This window comes from Solanum dulcamara, chromosome 9 (assembly GCF_947179165.1).
Source record: "Solanum dulcamara chromosome 9, daSolDulc1.2, whole genome shotgun sequence".
Lineage (NCBI taxonomy): Eukaryota > Viridiplantae > Streptophyta > Magnoliopsida > Solanales > Solanaceae > Solanum > Solanum dulcamara.
Window position 1 is genome coordinate 50,316,311 of NC_077245.1, and position 14,615 is coordinate 50,330,925.

The 14,615-nt window shown below is 39.2% G+C and overlaps 1 pseudogene; it reads right to left on the bottom strand.

Annotated features, from left to right (window-relative positions):
* Positions 1-13,335: 13,335 nt before the first annotated feature.
* LOC129904759 (5S ribosomal RNA) lies at positions 13,336-13,455 on the bottom strand (annotated as a pseudogene).
* Positions 13,456-14,615: the final 1,160 nt, after the last annotated feature.

Sequence of the window (14,615 nt, forward strand, 5' to 3'; positions counted from 1 at the left end):
TAAAGGAATTATCCTCATAAGAACCGAATAATCACCTGTAGTCCTCGAGATTGGATACTCACCTCTAATCCCCTTGAGATTGGGTACTCGACTCTAATTAAACCTCGGTGGCACATAGATATGGGTAATAGAGAATCGCCACTAGTTCACTCGGTTCTTAGTACAACTCCCAATGGTACTTTCATAAAAATATAGTCATTAACATCATTAGGAAAGGTTATAATAAATACCAATACATCTTGATGAAGATAACATAAGAATAACTCATCTATCAACTTCATCACGAGTATGTGAGGAAATTCCATCACGACCTTTAACTTCTATAACATGATTATGCAAGAATTGTTTCTTATTGCACTATAACTTCTTTGTTTATAGCATCATTAAAACATCATTCATAACTTCTTTCTTAAAGTTTCTTTGAAACATCATTCAAAAAGCTTTTATTGAAATAAGTTGAAAATCACAATCATAACTAACAAGTCATGCTTGAAACTAGCATATACCGTAGGTCTTTGAAATTCATCTTAAAATCATACAATATAATTTGAATTATTCATAATTAGGCTAGTAACACTGAAATATATCATAATTAAGAAGACCCAATGCAAATCATAAAAGTAGGGCTTTTAGAAGAAGAAATCATAAGAGATTTTGAGAGAAAGCTTTGGGATTCCATGGGTGAAAGGTCCCAAGGATTAATTACCACATATCTTGACCTTTAGAATCCCTAAACTTGTAGAGAATTGAAGCTTGACTTTGAATATATTCTTATAATTTAATTGAGGAAGAAACAGACTTGGAGAGCACACTTTTAGAGAGAAGATTTTGATTTAGATTGTTAGGGTGAGAATGCGAAGGTTAGGAGGGCTTAGGGTAGTTAATAGGTTAGAATAAACTCCCCCAAAACCATCTAAATTTATTAATGAGATCTTAGGGAAAATAATGGAACACCTCCAAATTAAACTGAGTCGGACACCTAGACGGACCATCTTCACGGTCCATGAAAAGCTCCACGGACCGTGGAATGGTCCGTCGGAACAAACTTGGTCAATTCTAGAATGAGGGGATTTTGATATGGATGGGGGACCACATTTCTTGGTGGTCATGATGGGTGATGGTGGCCCTCATGAAGATGGCTAGAGTCCATAGTTGAAAGGGTTCAATTTTATGAACCACCTGATGGTCCGTGAACATGACAACGGACCGTTGACCCAATAGTGGAGTTTACTTAGATTTTTCCCTGTTTCCTGGTCTCTTCATGGCTACTATCCATGGGCGTGGTTCCCAGGCATCCTGTGAAAGGCCTCATGAACCTCACCTGGTGCAATTTATCTATGAATTCCATATTGGACTCAATTTTTACGACTTTTGAACTTATGGGGTCTAACAGTCTCATCCATGAAGGGGTGATGTGTTTTTATAAGAGATGGAAGCTTAGTCCCTGGTACGTTAGTCTCTACCATATTTAGGTAGAATTGGGAATGTAGCTTCTGAGCTAGATTTACATATAGAGTTGGCAGTAGTACATCCCATTTTCCATGACTCCATGTTGAAAAGGTGTGTTGGTCATCCCTCTTTCATCATCTCTTTAGAGACTGTTGGGGTGAAATATAGTTTATTCTACGGGAAGTACCGGTCCAGATACTAGATCGGCATGTTTACAAGTTATGAACCAAAGATATAGCATTAGTGAAAGTTTTATGGAGAAATCAGTTTGTTGTAGGGGCTACGTAGGAAGCCGGAGAGGATATGAAGGCTAGACACCTAGAGCTATTCATTTCTCGGAAAGATAATGCTAGAGGTCCTTGTCTTGTTTCAGATTCATCCTCTAGACATTATTTTGAGAGTTTTACTTTTTTACATTTATATTCATGCCTCATTTTCTCTTTTGTTGGTTATGACATTGTTAGAGTTTAAGTTGATGAAAAAGTGAGATTGAGTTGGCTACCTTATATTGATCATCATTCGAGGATGAATTATCACGATCCAACCCTGTAGGCCGTGACAGGTGCTCGAACTGGGCACTCGCATATATCCCTGCTATCTGTAAGTAAATCTGTCCCCTGTTTAAGTTATAACACATCAACATGAAGGATCACGTATAAGCCGGCGAGGCTTATCATAGGCACCGCTGTACATATATGCATATACAACCCACATACATGTCCACAGACCTCTAAGAGTAAGAATAGTAACATAAGATGGGACAGGGTCCCGCCATACTCGTGAACAAATAAATATATACATCGAGGGTTAATACCAAAACTAGGCTCTGACACAATAGAGCGTTTCTGAACTGCTAAGTGGAACTCCTACGCAGACGGATCCCCAAGGTATGTATCTGTACTTGCGGGTATGAACGCAGTCTCCCGAGAAAGGGGGGTCAGTACGACATATATATTGAGTATTTAAAGCATAAACATCATAAGGAAATTACAGTTGACATAGGGATGCAGGAGGATAGTATAACATTTAACCATTTACCGTACTCGTATCATATAAAAAAAAGTCATACATATTACCATCACGTACTGTGCCCGGTCCGTTAGGGGACTCGGTGTACCATCTACATCATTATGTCATCATAAGCACATATATATTATTAGTACTATGGAACGTACAGCTCGATCCATGTATATAGTAAGTACATGCCGAGGAATGTATGGCCCAATCCGCACATCGTATAATAATGTCAAGGAACGATGGCCCGATCCACATATCATATAGTAATGCCGAGTAACATTCGATCCGATCCACATATCATATAGTAATACAGAGGAACATTCGGTCCGATCCACATATCATATAGTAATGCCGAGGAACGTTTAGTCTGATCTACATATCATATAGTAATGCCGAGGAACTTTCGGTCCGATCCACATACATATTATATCATTGCATACATATACTATACCCGGCCCTTTATGGGACTCGGTGTCATCATATTATCATATACCATACCCGACCCTTTATAGGACTCAGTGTCATTATATCATCATATTACGTACTTGGCCCTTTATGAGACTCAATGTCATAATCATCATATACCATTTAATAATAATTATATTATAGCCGGCCCGGGACTCGGTGAAAGATGTATTAGAGTATACACGAATAACATAGTGAGTAATCCTATACAATCTAAATCATTATCAGAGACTCGACAATGTAAGAAGATTAAGCTATCGTCCGAGGACCAGAATAGTAGTGTAGCCATCTTGAGTGCCTTCGAAATGCCATTGAGGCCTATATCACTTAGGACCTCGAGGACCCTAGACAGGTACTAAAGTAATACTAACAGTTCATAGAATCAGGGATACCCGTCATCACATAGTCCTTAGGACTAGGAGCTTGTGCATCCAGTACTTCTCAACCTATGGAGTTTAAGGAAAGTAGTTCAACTTACTACTAGAGTTTGACATTCAGAAGTGGATAAGAGATACAGATTACATTTAGGACTTAAAAGTGGAGTTACCCCAGAGCTTGTATCACATTTTAATTACAATTAGGACATGCCAAAAGAAGAGAAAGAATAAGCTTTGCCTAGCCTCTACTTTTCCTCAAGGAGTCATCATTTATATATATCGTACCCGGCCCGTCATGGGCTCGGTATCATAACCTTATTATTGCATTACCTTACCATCATAGAACCACACTTATGACAAATACATATCAAGAGGAAAGAAGGGTAGCTCTACGTACTTATGCCAAAACATACAAAGAGAAAGGAGATAACTTCACATACTTACTACTCTCCATCATATAGAAGCCTTGAGAGGCAATAGCTCAATTAGTATAGGAATTCTACCATCGAGAAGTGAATAAGACTAATGAGTCATACTTGGGGTTCTATAAATGGAATTATCCCCACATTTCGTATATCAATCAGTTAAGGCTAAGATATGCCAAAAGAAAAGAATAATAGCTTCACATACCTTTTTCGGGATTAATTGAAATTCGGATTGCCTTGATACCTCCTTAACCTATTTGACATGAAAGTAATACTAAGATTAATAGCCTTTCAGTTTCCAATATCCCACTCTACAACCAAGTACTAATAGGAGCCATTTCCTTATCCATTACCCTTGACTAGTTTGTTACTAGTTTTGATGCTACCGAAAATCGGACAACATTTCCCCTGTAACTTCAACATTCCCAAGATTTCAACTTGGCCAAAGTGTCAAAAACCATACCAACAAAAACAACCAGAAGCATATATACAAGTAAAACACCTCAATATTACACAATACAACTCCAAACAACTAGCTCAAAACTACGATACAAAAATAGAGTTTTTAATCTTTATTTCACAAAATCTTTAACCATACCAAACGGAGGGTCGCGTGGCTGCAACCAGAAGAACCCACACCCTTTTTAAAAAACTTTAAATACATGAAACACATAAACCAACCAGTTGCACCCGCAGCACCACAACGGCAACCCACTACTAAACTTCAATTTAGCTACAACCACTTTCATTTAGTTTGTTTCTAACGTCCATCATCCTTATGAAATTTTTACACTTACAACCTTATTTAAGAGATGTAATATACCTCATAACAACATCATAAACTCCAATTTTAAAGGGAATCCCTTTCCTTGCCCGAAACTCATCAAACTCGTCGAAACTTGCCTCGGAAGTTCCTTTAGTGCACCTAAAACTTAGTGGCTGTTTTCTAACATTTTGGGCTGCTTCAAATCATTAATTTTCATTAATAACACCTTCATAACATCTTGGTACATCCTATATAATTAATTCACGGAGCGAAATCGAAGAACTCACCTTTTGTTTTCCTTCCAAAACCGTGGCTCTCTCCCTCTCTAGTTTCTAGATTTCTGTTCTGTTCTTTCTTTCTCTAGAAGCCTCTTAAACTTGGAAGATAATGACTTGTTGATAAGGTGGATCATAAAATATCTATATATATAGTCCACTTTAGGAGGTGACATGTGTCAACCCCTAAGTGGTGTCATGTGTCAATGTCTCATTGGGCCAATATACCACCCCCTCTAACCTTGGGCTGCCACGGAAATGCCCAATCATCAACTTGAAACTCTAGAAGTCGACGTCGATTACCTACATATGAATTTTGTCGACTTTGAGCTGCTACCACTCTCTCCTGAATAAGCTTCCCTTCTTGATGGCTTATTGAACCATGCCTGGTCCCATTAGTCGCTTTTTACCAACATCAACCCACCAATTGACGACTTACTCTTTTTGCCATACCAAGTCTATTTCGGGGCAATCTGGAGACTAGAATGATAGTTGATATAGTAAATACTCTTGACAGGTAGTAGACAATTATCCAAGCTACCTTTGGAGTCAACCGTATAGGCTCGAAAACCTCTTCTAGCAGTTAGCTAGTAAGCTTAGTCTGTCCTTCAGTGTGAGGGTACAATGGTGTACGAAGACCTATCTGTCTTCCCAATATCTTCTTGGCCTGATCTTCAGTAGTTAACTATAACTCGGGCTCCTTCGTCTGAGACAATAGCTATGGTAACTCCGTATCACCACCCTCTTAACCTATAATTTTACACAATCTCGACTGGACAGGTAGTTCTTGGTTGAAGGAACATGGGCTGATATTGTTAATCTACGGTTAACATTCCATATGGAATTATCTGTCTAGGGAGTGCAAAGTGAGTCTTGTAGCTAGGGTTGTATTGTGGAATCTTCGACCCCATGTATTACTTCTTGCCTTCATTAGATGACATCAACTGGTACCCTTACCTTTTTGGGTTTTGTTCTAATACCAAGCGGTGTCGAAGTTCCCCCACACAATGACCCCCATAACCGTTTTGTATTTTACTTGTCACTAGCTAGTATTATATTGAAGAACTGTGGCATACAAGTGGGCTATCTATTAGTAATCGGCTAATCCTTCTTATTTTGCTTAAGCTTTTTTACAATTCCCCTATCGTAACTTATAACACTTTAGGTTCATAATCTCATGTCGTTGCTTCGCCGCTAGTTCAGATTCTCCCATCTCGTGCGATCATAGCAACACTAATGCACTGGATCCCACCAGAATTCCGAAGTTAAACATACTTGGGTGAGAGTAGTACTAGGATGGGTGACCTCCCCGAAAAGTCCTCGTGTCACGTTCCATTGCCATCCTTGCAATAATGTATAAAGGCACTCATCTTAGCCCATGATTTACCTTAGCATCTTCTCACTAGTCTTCATGTTTTGCCTTGCCCTCTCTTCTTCTCTTTTACAATCGGTGTTGGGGTAGATTTTTAATTCAACCATGACTGTGTCCTTTTTAGCCATTTTATTTAACTTCTCTTCGTATTCCTCTGTAACATCTCTAAAATATCATAACTCCTTTTTATCATGTACTTCTCCGCTTGGTCTTATGCTGTATATAACTATTCATAGGTTGCACAACTACTCTTATATCACTGGTATGAGGTAAACATAGTCTTTTCATCTCCTGGCTTGTCTTGCTTTACATATTGACTTCACACTAGGACTTGCTCATGCTAACGCTATTTTGTCCTACTTCTTTCTTTTCTTACTTTACATACTCCTTGGTCTCCTTATTTCCTACCATAGGAGATTTTCTATTCTCCGTACTACTTGTACGTCCCAATATCAGCGACCAATGACACTATTTCCATATCTTAATCTTTACTCAAACATGACCCTACTACCCTTTGCACGGCCGTTAGTTTGCTCTGTCCTACTCTCTTATCGTATTCACCCCTTTTTGTAGGAACCCATGATTCTTTGCATGGTCTCAGATACCGCAACTTCTATCTATTTATTGTTGGCCTTGAGGTCTTGCTAACTCGTGCCAGTATGGGATCTCGCTTGAAATTTAAGCGGCCTTGTCAACATGTGACAGTGTTAGTTGATTTTTTCCCACGCTTGTATTTCTCTTGTCCACTTCCCCCTTTAGGGTGTACCCATGTCATCCTCTATTTATTTTCAACTGTTCATATGCATATGATTCTGTTCCAACACATTTGACATACTGCACCATGTCTACACCTTCTGTTAACTCATATATACTTTAGGTTGCCCCTATAAGAAACCTTAATATAACCATGGGGTGCTCAGAATTCTCAATAACTAGTACCCAATCTAGTACAAGTACTGGTACACGAGTCATATAACTAATGTAGTAGTTTAGCAGAAGCCACATTTCATTCATCCCAATCAGTACGTCACTAGTGCTTATAATCGTGTCCGATTCTCCATTCAAGGCACTTATACTCTAATGACACGTGTCTTACGTTTTGTTTATCACATTTTTTTTCCAATGGATACCACTTGTTCCTTTGATAATTTCACAATGCCTTAGTTGTTTTGTAATTTCTATTCCCTATCTTCTAGGGATCCCACTATTTTCCAAAGTGGAGGTACATATACACAATACCCCTTTCTGCTTCATGAGCTTTCATCCTTATCGTGTACTCAATGCTAACTCCTAACCTTACTCATAATCACGTTTTTTTGTTACTTCTTTATTAGGCTTTACATACTTCCATGATGATCCTCATCATATTCACACTATATCCTGCTCATGGTCATCTCGAAGGGTAATATTTCTTAACCTTTATTCACCACTCTTACTCTAGGTTAATTCCACCTGATGGAGCAAGCGCACTTAACCCCTTATCCTTCCTCGTCATTCTCATCCATAATACCTCACAGGCTGTCTTAAGACATTCATATCCATCACCATTGTTACACCCCACACTCTAGAGCTCGGATTGTCTCTTAAGCTTCTTAGCAGTTACTATGTGAGCCGAATAATCTACAACACCATTAAACAACTCCAAGGAAGGGAGAATGTGATACCTATAGTAGGGAAGGTTGGAAGTAGGGTTATGAGGAGTTGGAGGACACTAAGAAGTCGTAGGACTCGACTTACCTACGTAAGCTACTAACTTAGAAGCCCTACACACTTAAGCTACTTGAGTACACGTCGAGCTTAAGTAGCAAGGAGTGCATACGCTCTTGAAGTAAGACGGGATTACGAGCTCACGAAAGAGAAATAAAGAAACGACGCGCCTACTCGAAGCAAGTAGGTGATGCACCTACTTGGACCAGAAGGTGATGCACCTACTTAGAGTCAAGTAGGTGACGCAGCAGCTTGGGGTGGACCCCACTGCCATATGGCAGCATGTGATTGGCCGAACAAGTTGAGGTGGCACCCTAGGAGGCTGCCACGTGACACCCTAGGGGGATTCCACGTGGCACCTTCCAAATAGGTGCATATATATGTAATTATGTGACTCTTAACTCTTTCATTATCCAAAAATCAGCCAAGGAATTTGAGAGAAAAACGTGAAGAAGGACAAGGAACAAGGCAACCATGTTTTTGAGAAATTAAAGGTAAGTTCTTCAAATTTTCTCCGTGAATTAATTATCTAAGGTGTTCCTCGGACACTTGGAGGTGTATATATGTGTATTAGGATGAATAATGAGTCGTTACTTCAGCCTTACACTTGGAAACTTGAGAGAAAGTTGAAAGAACAAAGAGGGAAAACGTTAAGAGCTAGTTAACAAACCTGTTTTTGCATGGGACTGTTGTTAGTAATATTAGCATAACTTCTTGTGTACAACTTAGTTTTGAGTGATTAAATATGTTTTGGAAAGGTAGTTCATATTTATATAACTTTCATTTCGTCTTTAAAATCCAATTTTTCCTTTATCTGCTCGAAAAAGGGTGATGAAGTATAGAGGAGATACTGCCCAGATTTTGGTTTTGGACATCTTACACGGACTGCTGTTGGTATTTTAGGCATATCGTTTTGTACATAATTGATGTAGGGGTGATTCTAAATTTTATGCGACCCTAAGACAAATATATATAACTTTAATGGAGGACATAAGTCCTGTTTCCCTCAATTACCCCTTCGAAACAAAGCGATAATACAAGACAGTAAGCTGTCCAAAATTTACGTTTTGATAGTTTGGAGTGAGTTGTTTGGGGTTTGTATTGTGTAATGTTGGTGTCAATTGCTTGTATATATGTTGCAGGTTGTTGTTGTTGGTTGGCTGTAGTTATTAGGGTGTGATTGGAAATTCGGATAGGGCATATTATAGGGGAGGTGCTGCCCGATTTCCGTTAACTCTTTAACTAGTTAATGAACTAGTCGAGAAGACGAGCGAGGAAATGAGTTCCATGAATATTCGTGTAAAATTAAAGGTGCTGAACATTCAAGGGTTGTTGATATTCATACTTCTTTCGTATTAAATAGGTTCAAAGGACGACGAGGCAAATGGGATAAAGAGTAACTCATAAGAGGTATGTGAAGCTTTTCTTGGTATGTTTTTGACATAGGTATGTAAAGCCTATCTTTTCTCTTTCTTTTGGCATGTCTTAGATGTAGGCTATGAATGATGAAAGCTTTGGGGAAACTTCACTCTTAGGTTCTGAATATGACTTCAGGACTCTGAATCGCTTCCAGATGTTAAGACTTTTAAAGTATTTAAACTCCTACTCCTCGAGTCTTCTATATAACTGTATAACAATTGATTCGACTAAGCTCTTTTTCGTAAAAATAAAGGTTCTGAGATAACCAACGCTTAGACTGCTATAAGATATTTCATACTAGTATAAGTCTAAGATTTGCAAAACTCTCTTTTACATAGTCCTTAGTGACATTTAGAGGGTATACGTCAGATACTTTCTGCCCTATTATCCAGGGATGTTTCACCTGACGACTTCATTGAGTCTCCGTTAATGATTTAAACTTTGTTTTATTTCTCACTACTCTACTCGTACATACTGTAACACTTTTTTTGTCAACCCCGAGGCCAGGAATAGTTATCGTGCACAATTCCACTACATTATTCATCGCGCCCTCACTAGAGGGCCCGGTACGTATGCATATATATGATGATATGATGATGTGTTGTAATAAGGAGGTGATGTTACTACAGTTATGATTCATCGGATCCCTGATAGGGCCGGCTATATTAAAAATTTGAGCATGCATGATTTTACTTCTCCAAGTATAGGTTTTTGATTTGATATTTTATCCCATGCTTCTCTATTTCAGATATGCCTCTAGTTGTATTGTGTTATGTTTTACATACTCAGTACATATGTCGTACTGACCCCCTTTTCTTGGGGGGAAGGGGGCTGCATTTCATGCCCGTAGGTACATGTACAGGTTTTGGGAGTCTGTCATCTTAGGATCCCGCTCAGCTCAGCTGGAAGAGGCTCCATTGTATCGGAGCCTAGTTTTTGGCATTGGCCGTTGATGTATAGTATTATTTTGTTATTCAGGGGTACGGCAGGGGCCCTCTCCCGCCATATGTTGTCATTGATATTGTTAGAGGTCTGTAGATATGTATATGTGGGTTGTGTATATCTGTTTGATTCAGTTGGGTCTACATGATGTATGGTATATGTTATTATGTTATGGCAGCCTTGTCGGCTTGCATACCTTTTCATGTTATGACACAAACGAAAAGGGCTATAGGTTTATGAAAATGTTATCTCCCAATGGGGCTATGTTACATGATATTGTTTTATTTACAGTTCAATTTGACCCTAGCTGATAGTTAGGTATACGGGGGGTCCAGGTCAGACCCCAGTCGCATCTTACGGGGTTGGGTTGTGATAGAAGTGGTATCAGAGCAGTTCGTCCTTGGATTATCTGCAGACCGTGTCTAGTAGAATCTTGTGTATCGATGTGTTGCGTGCCACATCCATAAACAGGAAGCTACAGGACATTTAGGATGTTACTTTTCTTCCACTCTGAGATCGTACTTTAGATCCGAGTCATAGGAAAATTCCTTATACTAACCTTGGATATTAACAGAAGGACGACACCAACAGAAGGAAGTAATTGACGATATGGGAAGTTACGAAGCACGCTGGTAAGTAAAGTAAAGGCCCGAAAGAGATCTATTTTGTAAGGTATTGACATGTGATTGAAATGTAAAGTTGAAACCTGAAAGGAAAGTGGACAGGAAGTGCAACAGATGCAGTTTGAAGTTGGACATACAAGGTAAGTCCAGTATTTTTATATTATTATTGACATTGAAAGCCCTGTGTGGCTGTAATATGAGATGATATTGAAAGCCCTGTGCGGTTGTGATATGAAACGAATATATATGTGTTGTCCCTGTAAGGCATTGTTGGTATTTTCTGCGTGCAGGTTTGGGATAAGTAAGAAATATAGAGGAAACTCTGCTGAAATTTTCCCAGAATAAGAAAAAGGGGATAAAACATAGCTTTATAACATGTCTTGGAAATTGATACCGAGTACCCATATTATGCCAAATTAAAGCTGTAAGAGGTACTCTTCATGTCGTCGATAAGGGACACCCTTTTTACTAGGGGAAGTTTATTACGAAAAAACAAAAGTCTGTCTGAGCAGTACAGTTCAGACCACAGTATCTCCAGCCGTAATTATGCTGTAAAAAAAAAGAGAAGCTCAGGTTGAAAGGTAAGATGTCCAGTAATTGAGCTTCTCTTATTTTGAAAGTACCCAGCCCCCAACTCCTAATTGTAAATTAGATAAGTTGTTCATAACTCGAGGATAAACTCGGAATGAGACCAGGTAGGTCAAGTATTAAAAGAAGCACTGTGATGTTTCAGAGATTCTGGTTTCTTCTAACAATGGTTGGAAAATGGGTTACGATAACAGTTTATAGTTCTTCACCGACTAATTGGGGAAAAAGCTTCGAACAGAAGCACCACTAAGAGATGTTAGGAACCAAATATGAGTACGAACAAAAAGGGGGATATATAAGTATGAATTGAACGGGGTGATACAATTATACAGGGATAAAGTAGGACCACTAGTAAGGCGCACTTAATATATGTTGACTAAGTTAAAAGCCTGTGTTGAGTACGCAGTAAGAGCATGGAGCTTAAGATGCAAAGAAATGACGCGTGTACACAACGTCGCCCCAAAAATAGTGGAACCCTTAAGGGACGGGGATGGCAAACTTAAGGAATAATTGGTGTAACCTACATTCACCCCAAGGAATAAAAGGCGCAGCTTCCATTCATCTCAAGAAACAAAGGATATAGGTTGGGAAATCCACTACTCCAAGAGAATATGGGACAATGAATGCCAGAATACAAATGTTGCCTAGTTAAAAGAAAATTTAGAATGGCTACAAGTGTATATTAACTTTTTATAAAGACAAGTAGAATGTGGCCTCGGACGAGTTGTTCTATGGGTCCCATTACTCAAGTACAAATTAATAAATCAGGTGTCGCACTATGTATGAAAAGGGTTCTCGACGCTTCGTAATTTAGCCAAGGTTCCATACCTGGATAATCAGGTTGGAAAAAGAAAAATAATATAGGAAGACGGGGACATGATACAGTACCAAGTACATTGGGGAAGGAGACTGGACGAAATTGAGATTGGACATAGAGCAAGGTATAAACGGATAAAGGTATAAGTACCCTCTAAAGGGGGGAAGCAAGTTAGAAAACTGCAAAGGGTAAGATAAAGGCAATTGATGTAGCAACATGTTCGAGATGGATGCTTAAACTTCAATAAGATCCTTTGTTGAACCATGTTAGAAGGATCTGGAAGTCGTCAATAATTGGATAGAAGTTAGAATGCTATGCAAGATAGTGTTAAGAAGTTTCTAGCAAGACCTGGAATAACATAACGCTAGAAGGTGGGTACGTATAAAAGCAAAAGAATATAGCAATTAAAGGATATCGAATAACTCAAGGGACACTACAAAAGATAATGACAGCATGCTAGACCAAAAGACAAAATGTTACGATAGATGTATAACCAAGGACAAAAGAATAGAAAGCCTCCTGTGGTAGGAAATGAGAAGAACACAGAGTGAATAGGGGAAAGGAAAGAAGTGCGACAAGGTAAGACCTAGCGAGACGATGCTAGGGTATTTCTCAGGTTAAGTTGAGCACCTTCTCACAGTTTCGTAAAGGTAAAGGAAGACACGAGATAACAATAATAAAGTGTTACCAACTGGGGTAAGGAAAGTGTAAAATGGTTTAAGTAAGACGAGCAGAACTAGCTGGTTACTATAGGATGGCGAGCTCATATGCCAAACTTCTTCGGGACTATACCAACTAAGGATAGACGGAACTCAAAGTGGCTCTAAAGGTCACTATATGAACAAACTTTAGCGCTACTTAGTAGCCAACCCCAATGAATGGGTGCGTACAAAAAGGGGGGAACATAATAGAAGGAGTTAAACCAAAATGACCAAAAAGGGACATGGTCATAGTAGAACTAAAGATCTACCCCTATACCGGTTGCAAGATAACAGAGGAAAGGGCAAGGCAACACATAAAGACTAGTGAGACGACGCTAAGATAAATTTTGGGCTAAGTTGAGTGCCCCACACATTATTGCAAGGATTACCATGAAACACGACATGAGGACTTCCCAAGGAGGTCACCCATCCCAGTATTTCTCTCGCCCAAGCATGCTTAACTTCTAAATTTTGGTGGAATTTAGTGCGATAATGCGGGTGTAGTCGCGCGAGATGGAAGAATCTGAACTAGCGGCGGAGAAACGACATGAGATTATGTTCCTAGATTACTATAAATTATGTTGAGGGTATTGTTAAAAGGATTTAAGCAAGATAAGAAGGATTAGCTAATTGCTAACTGACGACGCACTCGAATGCCACAACTCTTCAACATAGTACCAGTTAATGAGAGGAAAACCACAGAATGACTATATGGGACAGTGGGCGAGGGAATTTCGACACCACTTGGCAGCCAACTCTTAGGGCAGAACAAAAAGCAAAACCCAAAAGGTAAGGGTACCAGTTGATGTAATTTATGGAAGACAAGAAGTAATATGCGAGGTCAAAAATCCCACAATATGACTAGGGCTACAAGACTCACTTCACACTCCAGCGCCAGATGACTCTGGAGGGAATGTTACTTGTGGATTAATGATATTAGCCCCTGCTCCATCGATCAAAGGCTACCTACTCAGCTAAGAAGGTGTAAAATTATAGGGTAAAAGTGTAGTAGGACCTTACGAAGTCCCCATAGCTATTATCCTAGACGAAGGAGCCCAAGTTATAGTTAACTACCAAGGATCAGTCCGCGAAGAAATTGGGAAGACAGATAAGTCTTCGTACACTACTTGACCCTCGAACCTGATGACTAGGCTAAAGCGTACTACTTAAATGCTAGAAGATATGTCATGAGCTGGAGTTGTTAACTTCCCAAATAGCTGGGATGATTATCTATCACTTATCAAGTTGCCTATAGTAATAATTACTACTCTAGTATCCCAATGGCCCCGTACAAGACTGGTAGACCAAGACGTGTAAGTCCCCAATTGGATGGGTCGATGTTAGAAAGACTAAGATAAAAAGGCCTCGACATGATTAAGCAAGCTATTGACTAAAAGCCCAGAGTCGGCAGAAATGATATACAGATAATTGCCATCAACATACAGAGTTCAAATTGATGATTGGATATTCATAACAAGGTCACCCAAAAAAGGAAACTTAACCCAAAATACATTAGACGGTATCAAGTTTCTCGTAAGATGGGCAAAGTGGCCGATAAGTTGAGCTTACCATCTTATTTGGAAACTATACGCCAGTCCATCAGATAGGGATGCTTCACAAGGGTACTGATGAGCCACCCAGGGTATATTCTATAGATGATGTCCAGTAAATG